This window comes from Lissotriton helveticus, chromosome 2_1, assembly GCF_964261635.1.
Source record: "Lissotriton helveticus chromosome 2_1, aLisHel1.1, whole genome shotgun sequence".
NCBI classification, from domain to species: Eukaryota; Metazoa; Chordata; class Amphibia; order Caudata; family Salamandridae; genus Lissotriton; species Lissotriton helveticus.
The window spans coordinates 284,700,416-284,721,351 of NC_136059.1; the positions used below are offsets into that span (position 1 = coordinate 284,700,416).

Consider the following 20,936-nt stretch of genomic DNA (forward strand, 5'->3'; position numbering starts at 1 on the left):
AAAGACACCCTAATACTGGAGAAGAAAAATAGTTACTTACCTGTAATCTGTGGTTCTCCAGTATTGGTGTCTTTCATAGATTCACATGCAACCCGCCCACCTCCCCTCTGAGGCTCTTTAGGCTAGGATGTTTTTAGTTTCACTCCTGTGCGAGAAAATCTGAGAGCCTGAGCCTCTGGGGAGAACATTCTGGTGGGTGCTGTCGCCTGATTGGCTGTAGTTTGGACTATACAAAATGACTAGGATAGTCATGAGTGTGGAAGTTTTTTCTACTGTAGCTTGGGCTACTTTACTTCCTGGTTGGTATTTATTGGTTTTTCCAATGTTATTATAGCATATTATTGCTTTTTTATATACCGTGGGACTCCCACTCCGACGACGGGGAATGATTCATGCATGTGAATCTATGAAAGACACCAATACTGGAGAACCACAGATTACAGGTAAGTAACTATTGTTCTTCTTCCTTTTTCCACAGGTGATCTCTCTACCACGGAACTCACCTCACTACAACACAACTATGACGTCCATCCAAGACCAATTAGCCTCCCTAAAAATGTTTTTTTTTTAAAATGGAACATTCCATTCAGATCCTGCTTCAACACGGACATCGACACCGAAAGAAGACAACTAAGAGCTACAGAACGACTATGGAGGAACAACCTCTCCCCATGCCTACTCGAACAACTCAAAGCCGCCTAAAGGAATTACAAATAACACATCAACAACGAAAAAAACGCCTTTTTCTGCACCACTCTGGACAACGAGAAGAACCGGCCTAAAGAACTCTTTAACATCATCAGGCAACAAACCTCCAAGCCCTCTGCAACCTCAGTGCAGGCCTCCAAAGACCTGTGCGACAACTTCCCCAACTTCTTCAACAACAAAATCATCAAGATTGAGCTCTCACTTGACATCAACCTTAATCCCCCCTGCAAAAGCCTAGCCTCAGAGGCCAAAGTCAGCACACTTAAACACCCAAAAAAAGCCTGGAAATCCTTCAACCCCGTTCCTGGAGCGGAGATTCTCAAACTGATATTCACCTCCATTCCGCATCTCACGTCCTGGAACCTATACCCACCCAAACGAATAAAAAACTGAAACTCCCCCTAGCTCCGTTCTGGTGCAAGATCATAAACCGCTCTGTGAGAACTGGCATCATACCAGACTGCCTCAAAGTCGGCCAAGTCACGCCACTACTGAAGAAACCAGGCCTTTACAACAACAAACTCAACAACTTCAGGCCCACATCCAATCTTCCCCTCCTATCAAAAATTCTCAAAGTGAGTTTTCCGTCAACTGACTCAGAACATGGACTGCATCAACCTTCTAAACCCCCACCAATCGGGCATCAGAAAAGGCTTTAGCACCGAAACCGCAATCCTTAGCATAGTGGACGACACCCACAAGTCTCTTGAACTGACCAATGCTGCCTACTAATTCTCCTGGACCTATCGGCAGCCTTTGACACGGTTGACCATAAGCTACTCATCAAGCCTGTCCAAGAAATGGTAGGTGCAGATGAAGTTGCACCTACTGGTTCTCCTCCTTCCTACACAACCGCGCCCTATGGATAAAAATCAAAACCTTTATGTCCGACCTACGCCCTGTCAGCAGAGGTGTCCCCCAAGGCTCAGTACTATCCCCTCAACTGTTAAATATATACAGGCCCTCCTGTCTGTGCTGTGGGGCCAAAGTGCTGTACCTTACCTGCTGCCTCATACACCTCAATCCAGCGCCCCTCTATCCCCGCCATCGCCGCTGCTGCCAGGACATCGCAGCGCGGCCGCCGGGACAGGGGACTACATCCCCCAAGACCCTCAGCGGCTGGACGCCGCCTCCAATAATCAGGGAGCGCCCAGAGGCGCTTAAAACGAAGGACTGCCCTCGGGGAAGCGGGAGGCTCTCCTGTCTGTGCTGTGGGGCCAAAGTGCTGTCCCTTACCTGCTGCCTCGTACACCTCAATCCAGCGCCCCTCTATCCCCGCCATCGCCGCTGCTGCCAGGACATCGCAGCGCGGCCGCCGGGACAGGGGACTACATCCCCCAAGACCCTCAGCGGCTGGACGGCGCCTCCAGTAATCAGGGAGTGCCCAGAGGCGCTTAAAACGAAGGACTGCGCATCGCGGGTAGCGCCGGGCTAAGCCCGGGCAAAGGGCGGGCCATCTGCGGCCAGAGGAGGCCGGGACGGGGCACCCCCCTTGATACCGAACTAAGAGGAAGAAAATAAGGTACAGATACCCATTGACAATCTCCAGTTTCTTACAGGTCCTTCCCAAGCGTTACCATTGTGGAATTGTTGAACTATTTCCTGGTAGTTGCTGCTGCTGATTCAGTGTTAATCCATATAAGCTATCACGCCATGACCTGCAAGGGGGGTATCAGAAATATTTCCCCCCAGAGTGACTTGCTTAGGGAAACGATGGACTACTATATAAAGAGGGCAACACTCCCCATTGCCAGTGAACTAGAGAGTATAGAACGATCCCCAGCCATGCTTAGTTCTTCCAGTATGTGCTCCCCTTCAGAGACTGCCGATGCAGCACGTGATATATCACTGCTGGAGGAACTAAACAATATGTGTAAATCCACGTACGCTCCTGTGGAATCAGAAAATGTGCAAACTAGTGCTCCTTTCTGCGCTAAAGCAACGACTAGTCCTCGGTACAGCAGTCAACTTCAACTAACTCCAAGCCTACAGGGTACTCCCCTTATAACACAACCAAAAGTATACTCGCAACCTGCAGTGTCCCCTCAGGTCATTTTTGCTAAAAGGAAGAGAGATGGGGTCAAACAAATGGGGAGTCAGGCTAAGCAACAAAAACTAAACCCAAATCTCCCACTGCCCAACACTCCGAGCACCGCCACCTCGAAAACACCTATTCAGGCTTCTCTATTGGCCTCGATCAAAAAAATGATGAAGTCAATAATATCCCCGCTGAATGAAAAAATGACTAGCTTAGGGGATAGGCTCACGGGTGTCGAGGAAGCAATTAAGGCCAATTCGTTACTTATAAAAACTATGGCAGGACCCTCTCAACCACAGCATCAAGCCTCCATAGAAATGTCTAAAACCACCACAACACAAAGTAAGGCCACCCGTAATCAACTAGTAACCCCACATATGAAAACTTTAAACCTTTCGAAAGCTGCCACAACAGTACGGAGTTCTTACCCTAGAGTAGGGCTGAACAAAGAAACTACCTTACATAAGGGAACAGTGGTTAACCATGACAATATGTCACATAAAACTAACCATCTACATTTGCCACCAGAGGCCGCTCCTATTGTGTGCGTCCTCTCGGGAGTACCAGAACTCACAAAGGGGAAACATGAAAGACATCAGGACCTAAGAAATAAGGTTGTGTTCTGGCTAACCAAAAATAGACCTCTGCCACCCAACATCGATGGCACTATACTAAGTGTTAGAAGGGTGGGTTGGCTAGGACCTCTTCCAAAAGATATTGCGGGCGATTTGGTACTTGTAAAATTTAGGAATAAATACGTCGTCCCATATCTCCAATCTTGGCATCCACAAATAGGAGATGGTCCTATATCTATCTGGAGCCTAAGTGAATTCTACCCTAGAACATTATATGTCCCGTCGCAATGTCAAAAAGCACAGAGCAACCACCTGATGGGTAGTAGTGGTCTTGTATCGAGTGGTCACATCACCCCCACGTTTAATCAATTTGATCTACTTTCTCGCTCTTCAATGATTAGCTGATTTATTCTATTGATTTAATCCCATTTTTACAGATGTTATTATTTTTTATGAAATGTATTGGTGTATATCTATGTACTGTTGTTGCTTTTATGATTTTTTATACTGAAATCTAATAAAGCTAATCTGATCTGTTCAATATATACATGGAACCCCTCACCTACCTACTAAAAAAAGCCAACATCCCCTACTACCTTTATGCTGATGACACCCAGATCTATCTGGAAACCTCCATCGATGACATTCAGACACTTAACGACACCCTAAGAGAAGTTGCACAATGGCTATCAATAAACCACCTAAAACTCAACCAAGATAAAACAGAAATCCTCCTCATCTACAACAAAGAAGACAACCCGCATATTGTAGGATGGCTAAAAGCAATCGATTCTCTCAATGGCAACCTCACGCTGGCCCGCTCTCTAAAATCTTTAGGAATCACCCTAGACACAAAACTCGACATGTCCAAACACATTAACTCCACAAAGAGCGCCTTCCTCAATCTGAAGCTACTCAACAAAATAAAACCCTTCATCCCGCCCAAGGACCTCAAACAAGCCACTCAATCACTGGTGCTATCTACACACTACTACGGGAATGCAGTCCTCACTGGCACAGCAAAATCCCACCTACCTCCCCTCAAAACTACTCTCAATGCAGCAGCCAAAATGGTCACCGGAGTTCAGAAATATGAACACATCTCTCCCGCACTCAGATCTAAAATGGCTCCCAGTCGAAATGCTCGCCAGTTTCAGAACCACCTGCCTCACGCACAAAGCCCTGCACACAGGGAAACCCGACTACCTGGCCTCCAAACTCGAGAAGGCCGGTCGGGCTAGAAACCTCAGAAGCTCCAATACCCAACTACTCATTCCTATGAAGACACACAAACAAAAAACAGCTACTCAATCCTTTGCTGGGAGCGCTCCTAAAATCTGGAACTCCATCTCAGCGGATATCAGGACTATCCCTTCCTTTGTAAAATTCAAGAAACTCCTAAAAGGCCTCTTCCTGAACCATACCTTCCCGAACCAGGAACCAAAGCCAAAGCGAACCAGCATGCACTATACAACACCCTGAAACTGTGTCATTAAGACCTACCTCTTCCCGCTCCCCTTAACTCCTTGCCCCCTCCCCCCTGAAAGAGGTTCAGCCCAATGACAATGTGCACCCATCGAGGTTATCGCAGGACTGGGGACTCCCTTCCTCAATGTGGCACAGTACGCTGGGACTTCCAAAGCAAAAAAAAATATATATATATATATATATATATATATATATATATATATATATATATTCACTGAAAAAACCATAGGTTATAGACCATATATAGTTAGGAATTAGCATTTACAAAACCTTGAAAATTCACTGAAAAAACCATAGGTTATAGACCATATATAGTTAGGAATTAGCATTTAAAAAACCTTATTTTACTCACACAAAACCATTGAAATTCCATATATAGTTAGTTGCACTAACTATATATTGCGCACCCGCAATCCACTGCTGATGATGTCACATATTACATCATTCATGACATGGTCAGTGACATCACTGATGACATCACTGATGACATCTCAAATGACATCACTGATGACATCTCACTTGACATCAATGATCACATCACTGATGATATCATTCATGTGACAATACAATGCATCTCCTCACATTTTAATATAACCTCTGTTTCACCCAGTGTTAAAAACAGAGTATAATTTTTGAAACCATTGACACACCAATACTAGTTACTACATACGTACTCACTGATTCCTACGTCTACACACACATTCACTCATTCACCCATACAATCATTCATACATACAATCACTCATGTTTACAACACAATCATATGCACTCATACACCTATACAGACACTCACACTCTGCCACTCATCCATGGAGTTACTCACACACCTAGTCAGTCCTGTAAAGAATCAATCACACTTCCATTTTCTACTCTATACAGTTAAACATAGAGCACCTTACGTTTTCAACCATATACTAACACATACTTACTCTCTTATACAATCATTGATACAAGTACACATTGATCTGTACAGAGTCACACACCTCCCATCCAGCCACACACACACTCAGTCTCCCATGCAAATACTTGGGCAATCAATCAATAACCCATATAGTTACTCATATAGCTACTGATCAACACATGCAGCAGTTTACAGAACAACAGACATAATGATGCACAAATTAAGACAGTTTAGTCACTAACCCATGCACTCAGTGAGACACATTTAATCACTCACTCATACATTCAGTCATGCACCTACTAAATCCTTCGTCCAGACACTTATACATCCACTCATTCTTCAATATGTAAGACATATTTTAACTTTACAGAAACATAGTCACTGGATGTTGTCATCAGTGATGTCATCAGTGATGTCATTTGAGATGTCATCAGTGATGTCATCAGTGATGTCACTGACCATGTCATGAATGATGTAATATGTGACATCATCAGCAGTGGATTGCGGGTGCGCAATATATAGTTAGTGCAACTAACTATATATGGAATTTCAATGGTTTTGTGTGAGTAAAATAAGGTTTTTTAAATGCTAATTCCTAACTATATATGGTCTATAACCTATGGTTTTTTCAGTGAATTTTCAAGGTTTTGTAAATGCTAATTCCTAACTATATATGGTCTATAACCTATGGTTTTTTCAGTGAATTTCAATGGTTTTTTAATAGCAAATATCATAAGCTGTCGAATGTCAAGTACGTGGTAAGAATTTTTTTTTTCGTGTTTATGCACACTGATCTGCTTTGATTGCTGCCCCCCACCCCTCATTTCTATTAGGAGTACTCTCTCTTTGCAGATAGTGAAGGGTAGTTAACGCAGCCCTTTCCCCCTTTGTAATCCGTCGTGCCTGCTTCTCTCTCCATTTGATTGATTGTTCTCTTTGGTTCATTCTCTATTTACAAACAAGCACAGAGTCGCAATACTCTGTTTAGTCTTTGCAGATAGCGAAAAATCGTGTAAAAAAACAAAAGGAATCGAGCAAAATCAGTAGGCCACTAATGGGATCTCTTTTGACCTCGCTAAAATAGAAACATTAGGAACAACCTGTTGAAAATAGCAATGCGTATGTATATAAGCGGCGTTCATTTGTGTTCACAGTACCCCTTGTTGATTGTTTCAATCGAGCATTGAATTGTTCGAAGTTAATTCTCTTAACGATCTTCTCTACCTGCAAACGAGGAAGAATAGGAATATTCTATCTCCCTTTGCAGATAGTGAAGGGTAGGTAACGCAAGCCTTTAACACGTCGTACCTATTTCATTCCTCATTGATTGATTGATTGTCCGAACATTGACTGTTTGGGAATTAGTTCTTTTTGGAGGTATTCCCTGTTTGCAAATAAACGTAGGAAAATCTTTGCAAGTAGTGAAAGGGTACGTAATGCGGACCGTTCTCCCCCGTTGTAATCTGTCATGCCTATCTACTCCCCACTGATTGATGCACCTTTTTCACCCGGACCATTTACTAGAGATACGTCATCTGGCCCGACCAGAGAGCACCCCTAGTGAAAAGGACATATGCAATAATAACGAAGTGATCACTGTATCCTGTTAACAGAAACTTTACCATGAAACAACCTGGAAAGAAAAAAATAGGAAAACGAAAATCAGTAGGCCACTGATGAACATGAACTTTTATTAAACAACGAACAAAGAAACGATAACAAAACGTAATGATAAAACCTATTAATGTCCTAGAAACAAGAAAACGTTAAAATATGCCAGTGGTGAGAGACCAGAAAAACAGTAAGAGAAACCAAATCACCCCTCGCTGTCCCACCGCCTGCCACGCCAAAAAAATCGATAGACTAGGGAAAATGCAAGTCAGTAGAACATCCACCCCCACTCTGGAAACTTCCAAGGTGGGGCAGGGTTCCGGCTACGCCCAGCCGGGAGCAGCCCATATAAGGCAGGTCCTGCTGCCACGCCTCGGCCAGGAGATCCTAACGTAGGGTGTAGCCGGAGGAGAGGCCGAGACCAGCGGGACCCGGCCAGGGGATTGCCTTTACAACGCTGAACAGTTGCAGGGGGGGGGAATGTCTCCTCGACCCTCCCCTCTCTCTCCCAGTCCGGCCGCGGTGGCCCTTGAGAGTTGCAGGTAGTCCCGCCACATGCTCTTCCGGTCCGACCACCAACGGTCGGGGGGCCGAGGCCGACGGGATCCGGCTGCAGCCGATAAACCAAGAAACCCGTTCATGGGGCCAGAGCCAGGGGCGTCCGGCCGACATCCACCGGAAGCCCGGCCCGAAGACGGACGGGACACTTCTTTCTTTTATAATGGCTGCGACAACACTGGAGGGGGATGTCTTGCACATGCCTCCGACCCCCCCCTCGTCCTCATCGCCTGGTCCGGCCATAACAAATCTCAAGCGAGACGCCGTGGGGTGCACTGGGAGGGAGAGACGGTGCGAACAGGCCTCTCCCGCCTCCCCAGGTGGAGGCTTCCCAGCTGCACCCTCAGCGCTCCAGGCGGTGGCATCCTAACAACTACAGTGCTGCACAGTTTCGGAACGACCTAGATAACGGTTCTTCCACTGTGGCCATGCTGCAACGTCTCGCCCGGCAGGGTGGAGCCCGTCCGCTCATGTGACCCCGCGATCGCCGGTAGCTGCCGAACTCTCAAAATGGCGGTCGACCTGGCAAGAGCGGGCCCAACATAAAGAAATGGCCCGGTCACTGGTTGACTCCACCACCGTAGTCCTCCACGACCTTGAAGATTCTAGAGGAGCCGCGGGAGTCTCCGACCCCCGATGGGGAATGACTGCCATGATCGCCCGTGGAGTGACGAAACTGTATCCGCGGGACGTCGGCGCTCCCATGCTGGCGCCAGCCTCACTTTGAATTACTACAATCCTGCAGACCTTACTTCCGGTGAAAGCACAGTGTGACCCGGTAGGAAAAATTATTGCACCCCCTCCCCTTTTTGACTGATAGTTCAAACCACCGATCCTTTCCTTTGCCCTTTTAACGGAACTTTGGACTGCCTCCCCCTCTTTTACATTTTCTAGAGAAAACAAAACATTAACCACTACATTAGCATAGCAGTTGACACCAGAACTGTTTTCAAATTGAAAACCAACAACATCTTCAACAGAATCCTTTTTGTTTCTGCTGTGACCCTGCTACAGCACAGGCATTGTCCCCAGCAGTAATTCTGCAATGCCGGTAAGAATAGCTGTGGTGCCTACTGGACTCACTCACCCCCGCGGCGCCCCACGCCGTTTTTTGCTGGGCGGCAACTTACTAGACATCACTTTCGTGCCATCTAGATTTCAGCGCGTTCTGCTGCCTTGGAACTATTCGCACAACAGACCGCTACTGACAAGAATATTTCATTATTGGTGCTGTCAATTTCAATAAATCTATTGGATAATTAAAAAGAAATTGCCACGGTCTCTTCGTTGTTTAAATGTTTTTACTGTTTTTGTTTTGTTGTATATATTTATATGTTATTAAAGTTTTATATTCCTACTACTTTGTTGGAGTGCTATATATTTTTAATGTGACACATAATTGTAAAAACTTTGATGTACAAAGAGTCATTCCTGGAATCTTCCGCTTCAGGCTCGGTCCCCTCCCCAATCACAATACAGGATGGTTTTCAGATAGTAGGAACGCGTGTGCTGTGACGGATCACATCGGGTGTGGGCCTTGATCTACTATAACTCCTTTGAAGAGGGGTGATTCTTTACAGCTGGGGCCATAAACTACATCTGCAGGGCTAGCTGATAGCCTAGGACCGGCCTGGACATTCGGACACAGAGGAAGAGGAGTGTCAGAGGGTGCGGTAGTGAATAGGGCGAAAGGGAGGTGTCGGGCGGGCACAGAGTGTGATTCTCAGGGAAGAGCAGCGCAGATGGGGGAAGGTTTATTGCCCATGCATAAGACAGAGAGCGGTGGTGACCAGTGCCTGGGGGAGATGCTTACGAGGGTGAGGAGCCATGCTACGAATCGACAGCGTGCAGAGAGTGGGTCTGGTCAAGACATCTAAAATGGCTGCCGTGCACGACAAAAGTGTGGCATTTCAAAAAAGGCAAGATGGCGCAGACAATGTTTTTCAACACTTCCTCATTTCCTTCGAATCGAACGTTAACAGACGTTGGGGCATATTACCAAAGTTAAGCGATATTTATCGCTAACGATGCTTACCAACCAATTTTTTACCACTAAGCATCGTCAGAAATTATCGAAGATAAACCTTACTATTATCAAGGTGTATCGCAAATGCGATAATAAACGGCCGCAATGCATGAATATCGCTAAAAAGTCAGCGATATTCATGCATTACCGAGCTAATACTCTTAGCCATGTTATCCACCTCCCATTGGATAACATGGCTAAGAACTGCTCAGGGCAGGTGTTACTTTTTGGAGATATTCGCGCTTAGCGCGAATATCTCCAAAAGTTGGTAATAGGAGATAGATATCTTGCATGTTGTAATGCAAGTTATTGTGGTATATGGAACTCATACCATAATCTCTCAGGAAAGCAGAAACTGATCCTTTTGGGACCGCCTAAAAAGGCCTAGGGGGTGAGGAGTACTCTACTTTGCCCCCTTTTCACGTTCCGAACTATTTTATTTTACTCTCTTCTGTAATTACACAAAATACCAGCGATAAGATGCATCGGAGACACACAGTGAGAGAAAGGAGGCCGGAGATGAAGAAGACATGTCAAATACACATTGGAGATAATATAGTGGCAGAAGGGAAGTAAATATGAGTAAACTTACCATGTAACATAAAAATGTTGCACTCTATACTATAAGTCTCATTTTATACTACAATCACTTCGCTACAACCTCATAAATTAAAAATAAAAATAAATAATGTCTCAAACAATTTTTGATTTCTAAATATAAATTTATTCTTCAGAATTTTCTAAATTTGAAACAACTAGTAACATGTCCTCATCAGTAATTTCCTCTTCAATCATCTCATCTGGAATCTCCTCATTAAAAGTCTGCAATGATGATTCTTGTAACTCTATGGTCTCCAAACACTCGATAAATTCGCCATCAAGAGATTGATCAAAAAAATCATTCAAGTCATCTCCTCCTTCTGACAATATTTCATTATTGGTGCTGTCCATTTCAATCAATGTAGTGGAATCATTCAAGTCATCTCCTCGTGACAATATTTCATTATTGGTGCTCTCAATTTCAATCAATGTAGTGGAATCATTCAAGTCATCTCCTCCTTGTGACAATATTTCATTATTGGTGCTGTCCATTTCAATCAATCTAATGGAATCATACAAGCCATCTCCTCCTTGTGACAATATTTCATTATTGGTGCTCTCAATTTCAATCAATGTAGTGGAATCATTCAAGTCATCTCCTTGTGACAATATTTCATTCTTGGTGCTGTCCATTTCAATCAATCTAATGGAATCATACAAGTCATGTCCTCCTTGTGACAATATTTCATTATTGGTGCTCTCAATTTCAATCAATGTAGTGGACAATTCAAAAGAAATTGCCACGGTCTCTTCATTGTGAGCCATTTTATTTTGAAATTGCTTGCTGTAAATTGCAGAAAAAAATAATCACTTTCATTTATCGTTTTTAGTAATACATAATATAAAACTAACTTCATCAAGTATTTAGTATAACAGAAGGACTGCAAATAAATAACAGAAAACATTTTTCAAATTATCTTCAAGTGTACAACATAGTTCCCCTTACAAATTAACAACTCACCTTTTTAAAAGTAGCAGAAGTGTTAGTACTGTGTAAATCAAACACCAGAAATTCACCACCAAAAATTCCTCACAAATGTACCTCAGACAGTAGTATCACAAAATGGCTGTGGTTTCCTCTCATTTGACATATATACATAACCAATTAACTTTCATCACACACAAATACAAAACCAAAGTAACATTTTAATTGGTTCTAAATTTTAACACTTTCAAATGTGTTTTCCCCATGCAATTTTCCATAGGACATTTACATACGTCTACAGCCTGAATGGCTGAACGGAATTACACCAAACTTGGCAAAATGGTACATCAAACCTAAGAGGTCAGGAATGATCTACTATGCCCCCTTATGGTCATTTCCCCCTTCGCTTTGGCCTCCTCTTGTCTCTCAATCCTACCGAGGGACAAGATGGCGGCCGCTACGGACTGTTTGGAATGTTGACAGACGCCGGAGAACCAATCAGCTTCGCAAAGCTCCGTAACGCGAAAAGTACGCGAAGCGGAGCGCTGTTACAGATATATATCTTTTTTTCAACGTTAATTTCTCAAAATCCACTGGAGCACATATATTGAGACCTAGCAAAGGCACATCGGGCTACCAGTCCCTAATATTTTGCCAAGTTTCGTGCAAATCCATTCAGCCGTTCGATTATTATTATTTTGTTTTTTTTTTTGCCCCGCGGGGCCCTTTTAAAACCTCCACATCAAACCTAGGGGGTCAGCGAGGATCTACTATGCCCCCTTATAGTTATTTCCCCCTTTGTTTTGACCTCCTCTTGTCTCTCGATCCTACCGAGAGACAAGATGGCGGCCGCTACGGACTGTTTGGAATGTTGACAGACGCCGGAGAACCAATCAGCTTCGCTTCACAAAGCTCCGTTGCGCGAAAAGTCCGCGAACCAGAGCGCTAACCGGTCCGCTGTTACAGATATATATCTTTTTTTAAACGTTAATTTCTCAAAATCCACTGGAGCACATATATTGAGACCTACAAAAGGCACATCGGGCTACCAGTCCCTACAATTTTGCCAAGTTTCGTGCAAATCCATTCAGCCGTTCGGGCTAAAAGTGAGGCCAACCGCCCTATGGAAAACTCAATGTTAAAAACACGTTTTGGGACCCCCCTTTTTTCTCGGCCCCCACTGGACGAACCCCCCCCAAATTTTCAAGGGCTGCTCAGAAACAAAATGTGCCATTTTCCTGAAAATTTCAGCCGATTCCGTCCACAAACGCCAAAGTTATTAGACATAGAATTTTCAAAAAACCCATAGAGAAAAAATCCTAACTATATATACCTACTGGCGACCGCCAGTAGGTAATATATATATATATATATATATATATATATATATATATATATATATATATATTATCTGTCTTACCATGTGACTCTTGTATTAAAATGTGTCGTAAAGCTCTCCGATACCCTCGGGTCAGGCCAGCGCTATATAAAACTCCTAAAATAAATTAAGTTACAAAAAAGTGACAAATGGAATGCGTGAATTAATCTGTCACTGCTAAAAAATCTTCCCACTGCAAATGGCATCTAAAAAGTGGATTGCAAATGTAAACCCCTTTTTTTCCGCACATGAACTTACCATATTTCTTACTGGTTCCTTCTTATGCGGAAGCAGAGTCTGCCTGCGCCGGTCAGTGATCTGATCCTGACACCAGTCTCCACTCCCCAACCGCTGTAAAAATCTCAGAAGCTTAGCCAGTCAATTATGCAGCTTGATTACAGTCCCAATCTCTGCCCTGAAATCCGTATTGATGAATACATGCACAGGTAGGCACAGATGTGGGTAGCCCCGTTTTGTGCAACATCGGTCTGGGGTTAATTGTGTTCCTGTTGAGATTGGACTAACCTTGGCAGTTTGGGCTGGATTGTTCCTATTGGAGCAGGACCAACACTGATTTAAACATGGATGGTCCCTGGCGAGGTGGTATAGTGGGCAAAAGAGTTGGACTAGCGTGCTGACCAGAGTAATTACCATGGGCTAAGATTAATTCAGGCATTCTGCCCTCACTTTTTTGTTTACTTATGTTGGCTTTAGTATCGGCATAGGATTCACGCTCTTTCTGGATCAGTTTCACACCCAGCATGGTGCACATGTCAGGACACTGATGATCATGAAAAAAGGGACAGATTGTTGCATGTTATGTTGTATCAAAATGTATGGAGCAACTTGTCACCCATGAGGGTATCCATATGCTGGAGCAGGAATGTAGGCCAGGTCTTCAGTTTCTCTGCAGTAGTCAAGAAAGGAAGTAGCTGTCCAGATGTATCTTGGAAGTTCATTCCAGTTCTTGGCGGCATTAAAGAATAAGGCGCACCCTTCTGACTTACTTCTGTAGATGCAGGTGACCCGTGCAAGGGTAAGAGAGGGAGAGGGAAATCCTAGCTGTCTGAATAGATAGTAGAGTGGAAGTGGGTCATTGAAGCATGTTGGTCTGATATGGAGGGCTTTGTAGGCGTGGACGAACAGTTTGAATTTGGAGCGTATTTGGAAGGGTAGCCAGTGTAGTTCAGTGAAGTAGGGAGTGATGTGAGCACTCCTGGGGATATTGAGGATGAGTATGGCAGTGGCATTTTTGATTGTTTGGAGTCTTTGCATGAGCTGGTTGGAGATGCTGGGATGTCCGTACATCTTGTGTGCGTGGGGATCCATTTGAACATCTTCCAAAGCATTCTGAGAATGAGGTAGCAGGATGTGACCACAGCATTAACCTGTTTAATTCATCGTGAGTTTGTCATTTAGGATGATGAACTGGTTTCTGGTGCAGGCGATTGGGGTGGGTGTGGTGCCTACATTGGATTGCCACCCGGAGGATTCGCATTGGGGAGCACTTGTTTCTGAAGATTGGGATCTCTGTTTTGTCCCATTTGAGTTTTAGGCAGTTCTCCCTCATCTAGTTGGCCACGTTTATCATGTAGGGTGTGACGTTAATCCCGATGGTGGTGGTCGCATCAGTGAGGGAGAAGATGAGCTGTGTGCTACGCAAACAAATGATGGACGGAATGTGAATAAATCATACATTCACCCCAGTTCTCCATCGTTCTTTTGCCTCGGGCGTAAGAGACAATGTTGATGCCGTGGGCTCTTATGATGCGGGCGATGGGTGCCATATACACTTAGAAAAGGGTTGGGTGAGGGAGGATCCCTGAAGGACTACACAGACTAGCTTCTTGGTGTCTGATGTGTATGGAGGGAGTTTGACTTATTGGGTTCTGTTGGAGAGGAAGGTAGCAATCCATCTTAAACGGGCCCTTAAATTCCTGAGTATAGCGATGAGGGTGCCTTGGGAACGGTGTCAAAGGCTGCAGATAGGTCAAGGAGGATGAGTGAAGGGGTTTCACCTCGATCTATGATGGAACAGATGTCTGTTGCTGCCAGTAGGGCGATTTCCGTGCTCTGTTCGTTGCGGAACCCTGACTGGGTGGTGTCCAGGAGGTTGTGCTACTCTAGATGGTAGGAGAGTTGCCTGTTGATCTCTCTCTCCAGGACTTTGGACGGGAAAGGAAGTAGCGAGATGGGTCTGTAAATGAGAAGTAATTTTGTATATGGCGAGGTTTTCTTCAGGAAAGCTGTTACTTCTGAGTATTTGCAGCTATCCTGGAAGGTTCCACTAAGGATGAAGGAGTTGTTGATGGTGGTGAGGTTCGTGCTGATCAGTGTTCTTCCCAGTTTGTCCATGTGGTGAGGGCAGGGGTCTTTGGGGTATCCTGAATAGATGGTCTTCATAATTCCGGCAGTGTCTTTTGTGGTGAGGGGCTCAAGTTTGTTAGATAATATGTGTTCTTGGTGGTGGTGGGTGATTGCATGAAGATGTCCTCTGCAGTGAGTTGGGGTGCGAAGTAAGTGTAGCTCTTGAGTATTTTGTTTTGGAAGAAGTCCGTGAGATCATCTCCTCATTATACTGATGATGCATAGTATGTTGGCTGCACTATTACAGTGGTCTGCACCATTATAGTGGTCTACACAGCCAAGCTCCTGAAACAGAGCTTGGCTTCAATTTAGATTGAGTAAAGTACTTCATTGAAGTGGTGAATTGGAGGGCAGCTGAGTGTAGCATTTCAGTTGCCCACTACTAAGATGAAAATAAATGTGTTAACTGAAATTCTTCAACAGTCTGCTTCATCTGAGCCATTATTGCTCGTTAATGGAGCTGGTACTGAAGAATTCTGGGTGTGTTGTCTAAGCCATGCTCATGACAACCAGTCATTTGACTGATGACTCGGACTTCATGGTCAAGCATCCAGCACCGGAGAGCCCCATTGTTCAAGCTTCAACAAGTAAAGTCAGTCCAAATTCCTTCCTGACCTATTCTCAGGATTACGAATCAAAAATATTTGATTCTTTTGGGAAGAGAATATTTTCTTTGATTAATCTAGCCCTTATGTTTATCACCATGGTTTGTCCCTTGGGTAGACACACCACACGTTATGGGGTAGGGCCACCGACATCCTGTGTGCTGTCCCAGAAGATTTCTGGTCCCCTTCGGCTAATGGGACACAGGATAGTCCGAATGCAGGCAAGTATATGCTCTGGGCTTGCCTGGACACTACAGACTATCGCAGAGATATTTCAGCTGGTAGTTCACCCTTTCCCTCTCCCACCCAGCTTTAGTTGTGGTGACAGGTGCTTCACTGCTGGGTTTGCTAAAGGCCATCTGGATGAGATAAGGATTAGAGACGTCAGGACTCTGGAGAGCCAGTGCCATAGTAATCTTCTCGAGCCTCCTGTCATTCCTATAGCCTTTCTGCCATCCATTAGAGGGAGGCAAGCTCGGTCGTCATGTGGTAGAGTGGAAAGAGTGAGGTCCTGGGCCATGTGTCATTCGGCACTAAGCTTCTGGAGGTGACGGTACCAGCAGAACATCTTCTTGGTCCCGAACTGCCTAGCGGCCTCCCTGAATGCCAGATCGCACATCCTAATCAGGTGTTGTCTGGCAGATCACAAGCAACTTCGCCATCTTGTTTACAGTTGTGCATGTTGGTGTTTCCTCTAAGGCGCCCTTTAGGAGTTTCTCTCAGGCTGGAATTGAAGAAAAGAATTGTGTACTTGTTTTGACTGCTATCTCCCCTGCCTTGAGTTCTGAGGATGATCAAGACAGACTCTGCCCAGGTCGTTATCATTGGCGTGGGTTTGGCTAGGAAAGTGTGCTACCTATAGCCCCTGAGCCTGAGTATTTGTTCTCTAACCTGCTTCAACTTTGGAAGGTCCTTACTGTCTCAGCAGAAGGGCATGATCCTGTGTCAGACTATCCACGGCCTACACCTCCATGCATGGAGATTCGGCAGTGGCAGTTGAATGCATTTGACTGACGTGGTTGATTTCATCCCTGCAGTCAAATGCCGATCCATAAAGTTTAGCTACTCTGGGCGCAGGGACCGAATTTCATGCTTGGTGTAGTGTTCAATACACTGCCCCCCTTACAAGCCACAGTTTATGATGTTATTTTGGTTGTTCTTTCTTTAGCCTGCAAGACCCTGTGGTAGGCATGGTGACTGCTTAATTATCATACCTTTCAGACTTTGTGTTTACCTTTGTCACTAGTTGTGATATGTTTTATTCAAGGTTTGATGCATGTGTCTTGCCACATTGCCACATCACCACACCCTCCTCCCCAGACGATTGTTATGCCTCAGTGGGACTAGAACTTGGTATTGACATTTCTTATGTGTATAGCCTTTGAGCCTATTCACAGCTATTCTTTTTGGCTCTTAACACTGAAAACCATCTTCCTCATTGTGCTTACTTCGCATGAGTAGACTGCAGGCGCTGTCTTTGCATCCGCCTTAAACCTCCTGTTTTTTCTGGGCAAACTGGTAATGAGGACCTTGCCAGCCTTGCTATCGAAGGTCATGACTCCATTCCACGTTGGCCAATCAGTTACTCTGACAGTCCTATTGCTTCACCTCACCCCTCAAAATAGGAGACGTTCCATTAACCTGACCCTTCGAGGGCTTTGACATTTGACATCAATCGCACAAAGGACCATCACATGAATGATCCGCTCCTGGTAGGTTTCCCTGGGACAAGGAAGGAGAAGGCTTTCCTGTCATGGTGGATAGTCCTCTGTATTAAAATATGCACTGACCAATAACACTCCCGCCCCCATTCCCCTCCCCCCCCCCCCCCCCCCCCCTGAGGGCCTGCGGGCTCATTCCACCAGAGCCGAGGCTACTGTGATGGCTTTGGAGCACTGGGTGCCTGATCTGGATATATGCAAGACTGTGATGTGTGTACGTGCATATAAGTTTACAAAACTCTACTACCTTGACAGTCTAGTCTGGCAGAAGGTCACTTTATCTGCTCTGTTCTGAAGGACAGTTTAACCTGAGTCCCCTCTCTAGATCTTCCACCCTTCGGAGATGTAGCTATGGTTTCTATTCTAAACGTGAGGAGTCTTTGGTTAAAAGTATTCAACAATAAAACATTTACTTATTTTCGTTAACGCACTTTCTGGCTACTCACTGGATACTCTAACCGCAGATTTCTCACTTACCATCAAAAAAGGTCCCAAGTTCGGAATCTGTTCACTGTCTGTTTGTTCTCCCTCTGCTACTGAGGACATGGAAGAAGAAAGACACCAAAAACTGACGTTAGTGCGCAGTGGTGGCGCTTAATATATGCTCAGCAACTTCACTTCTGGGACAGTATGAAGTCATAAGGAGCCACCTACAGATGTACAGAAACATTGCTGGAAAAATTCTCTGGATACAATCTGGCACATGGATATAATTTAATGGGGTGGAGTCTGTGGTTATATAGAGTAATCACCAGAAAGAGTGTTACTGAAGCTAGGTGTCGAGGCTTTCCCATGCTAGATAACCAGTTTCATCGTATTCCGAGCTTTTTTGTAGCCCTGAACTCTTCTCGTTCAGAAAAATTTTGGGTAAAGGTATCTGGCTTTCTGGAGCCATGGCTTGCTACACCTTATAGTCTTGCCTCATTGGGGACTTTGAAAACCAAAAAAGTGACCATGTCCATAGATAAAACCTTGGACCTGTGTGTGGCGGCAAATCTATCCCAATAGCAAAGGTATCTTGTAGGCTACAAAATCCAGCTTTGCCCCACTTGCAGTATTTAGCACCTGAACTATCCACTTCAGTGGGAGCTTGACATTTTCTTATGAGACTTTGAGGGACCCTCACTGTCTTACCTCTTGAACCTAGTCACACTGGAGGACCTCGTTTTCCAAAAAGTATACTTGGGCACTTATTACAGTCATTTCAGTTAATTCTGTCATGTGCAGTAACTCCTGTTACCACAGGTTGCAATTACTAGTAGTGCAATAAGCAATACAGCCCCACCTTCTTCCCCTAGTGAGTTAAAGTTGGTCAAGATTGCCGATGGCAGACTGACGCCTCTTCTACTGTTAAGTAAAAACTCAGTGCCTTGTACTAACAATCCTGTCTATGTAGAGTGCCTGTAGTTTGTGTGTAGCACTCAAGAGTCACACAGAATCTGCATGTGAATGTGTACCAAAACCAGTAGGATTTTGGGTTCCCCTTGTTAAATGGAGTAGCCAGATAATTAAAATACCCCCCCTCTTTGAATGAAAACTTTAATGACACTAAATGAGAGAAACTATAAGGCCAGCACTTCCTGGAATAGCTCTCTTCACATGGACATTCTCCAATCTATCTATTCATCCGCCCACACTTCCATCCATTCTTGGATCCTTTACCCTATCCTTTCATTATTTCAACAGTCCATTGACATTTCTTCCTTCCATCGGTCCACTCATTCATCCATCCTTTCACTTATCAGTCCATCATTTAAAAAATCTATCCATCCATCCTTTCATCATTCCATCTATTCAATGATCTATGTTTCCGCTCTTCCATCCATTTATGCGAACAACCTTTCATCCAACCTTCCATCCAACTATTAATTCTTTACCCCTTCCTTTCAACCTTTTGTTGTTCCATTTATCCATCTATCCAAACGTTCATCCTTCCAGCCATTCATTCATCATTGCACCGTTCTATGTTTTCACCCTTCCTTCCTTTCACTTCTCCTTTCACCTTTCCTACCTTCCTTTCTTTCATATTTCCTTCCTTTTACCATTCTTTTGACCCTTCAGGCTTTCTTCTTTCCCTGTTTCTAGCTACCATATTTTTTTCTTTTCTCAAATTGTTTTTTGTTTTTTCAATCTTGTTTCACTCACGTCCCCAAAGACACTTTAGTTTCCTGTCATTTCCTTCTAGTTATAATTATATTTTCATAATTTCTTTTTCTCTCTCATTTGCTGAACGTGGCTCTTTTGCAGCACTTGACTTACACCTATCAGCCCTGCTTCGATCTTCCCCAGATCGTTTAACCTTTATCTGCAGGCCTGAAGAGATAAGAGGCCAAATAGAAAACAAATGAATATTTAGTGGGATTCCAAAACAAACCAAGCGCCCAACAGTGTCATAAATTAGTGCAAGGTCCAAACGTTAAGGAAATCCTAAAAACTGTTCATGAAGAGAAATATGAAAGGGAGCTTCTCTAAAGGGTGATAAATTTAAAAAAAACACAGTGCTGTTACAGGCATGTAATAAATGAGATAGGTCGACTAGCAAATGAAAAATGAAAAAAATATATATAAATGAAATTTTGTGTGAAATGGAGAAATCAGTGTAGACATATTGCACATGCAGAGTGAAGAAAATACAACTATATTTCAGTATCGTGTCCCAACCTCCGAAGGCACGTCCCCCGTTGATACAAAGGAAATGGTAACATTCCATGTGCTCTCCATTAGTGGTGGAAAAAAACCTGAAAACAGTCCTGTTTATTAGTACCCGGTAGAGAGCGCGATTTCCCGAACATGGATGAGGTTAAGTAGCGTGTCTTTGCTACAATGTTATGATAAAAAAACAGGAAATAGTAATATTTAGCACCCCGTAGAGATTCTTACATCCTCTTGCTTGTTTCTTTATCTTCATTCTGTTCTTTACTCTTTTTCTTTTTTCTTCCTTTTAAAATTCATCCTTTGTAACATCTCAGCTTTGAACAAGTCAATATGTGATGAACCACGTGTTGGCTGTTTTTGAATAAATTAATGTTTTGATTGTTTGAATATACTGAAGACTACAAGTTCCGAATAAGACAAACTGTACTTTCTTTTTGATAATAAGTCCTTAACGTTTGTACCTCAGACTAATTTATAACACTTGTTGTGCTTGGGTTGTTTTGGCTTAACATTTGTATACATTCTGAACTTCGGATCCAGTGTACTGGGTGTTCTTAATCTTTTAGTAACTTTTTTGATACATAATACCAGTCACAAACCTAGATCTTCCTAAATGAAGCTCGAATAACTAACCACTTCTACCCCCCTTCTTTTGGTTTTCAATATATAGTGGGAGCCTTCCTTTCTTTGTTCACTACACAGGTAGCTGATCCTCTCACTAATATTATATTGCACTGAATATGATTAGAAATTGGGCACAAAAGTGGGACCCAAACCACC

The 20,936-nt window shown here is 43.9% G+C and overlaps 1 protein-coding gene across 2 annotated transcripts in view; it reads left to right on the top strand.

Moving 5' to 3' along the window:
* The window catches only part of RAB27B (RAB27B, member RAS oncogene family), a 787,666-nt gene that overhangs the window by 751,510 nt on the left and 15,220 nt on the right, over nucleotides 1-20,936 (top strand). The window lies entirely within an intron of this gene.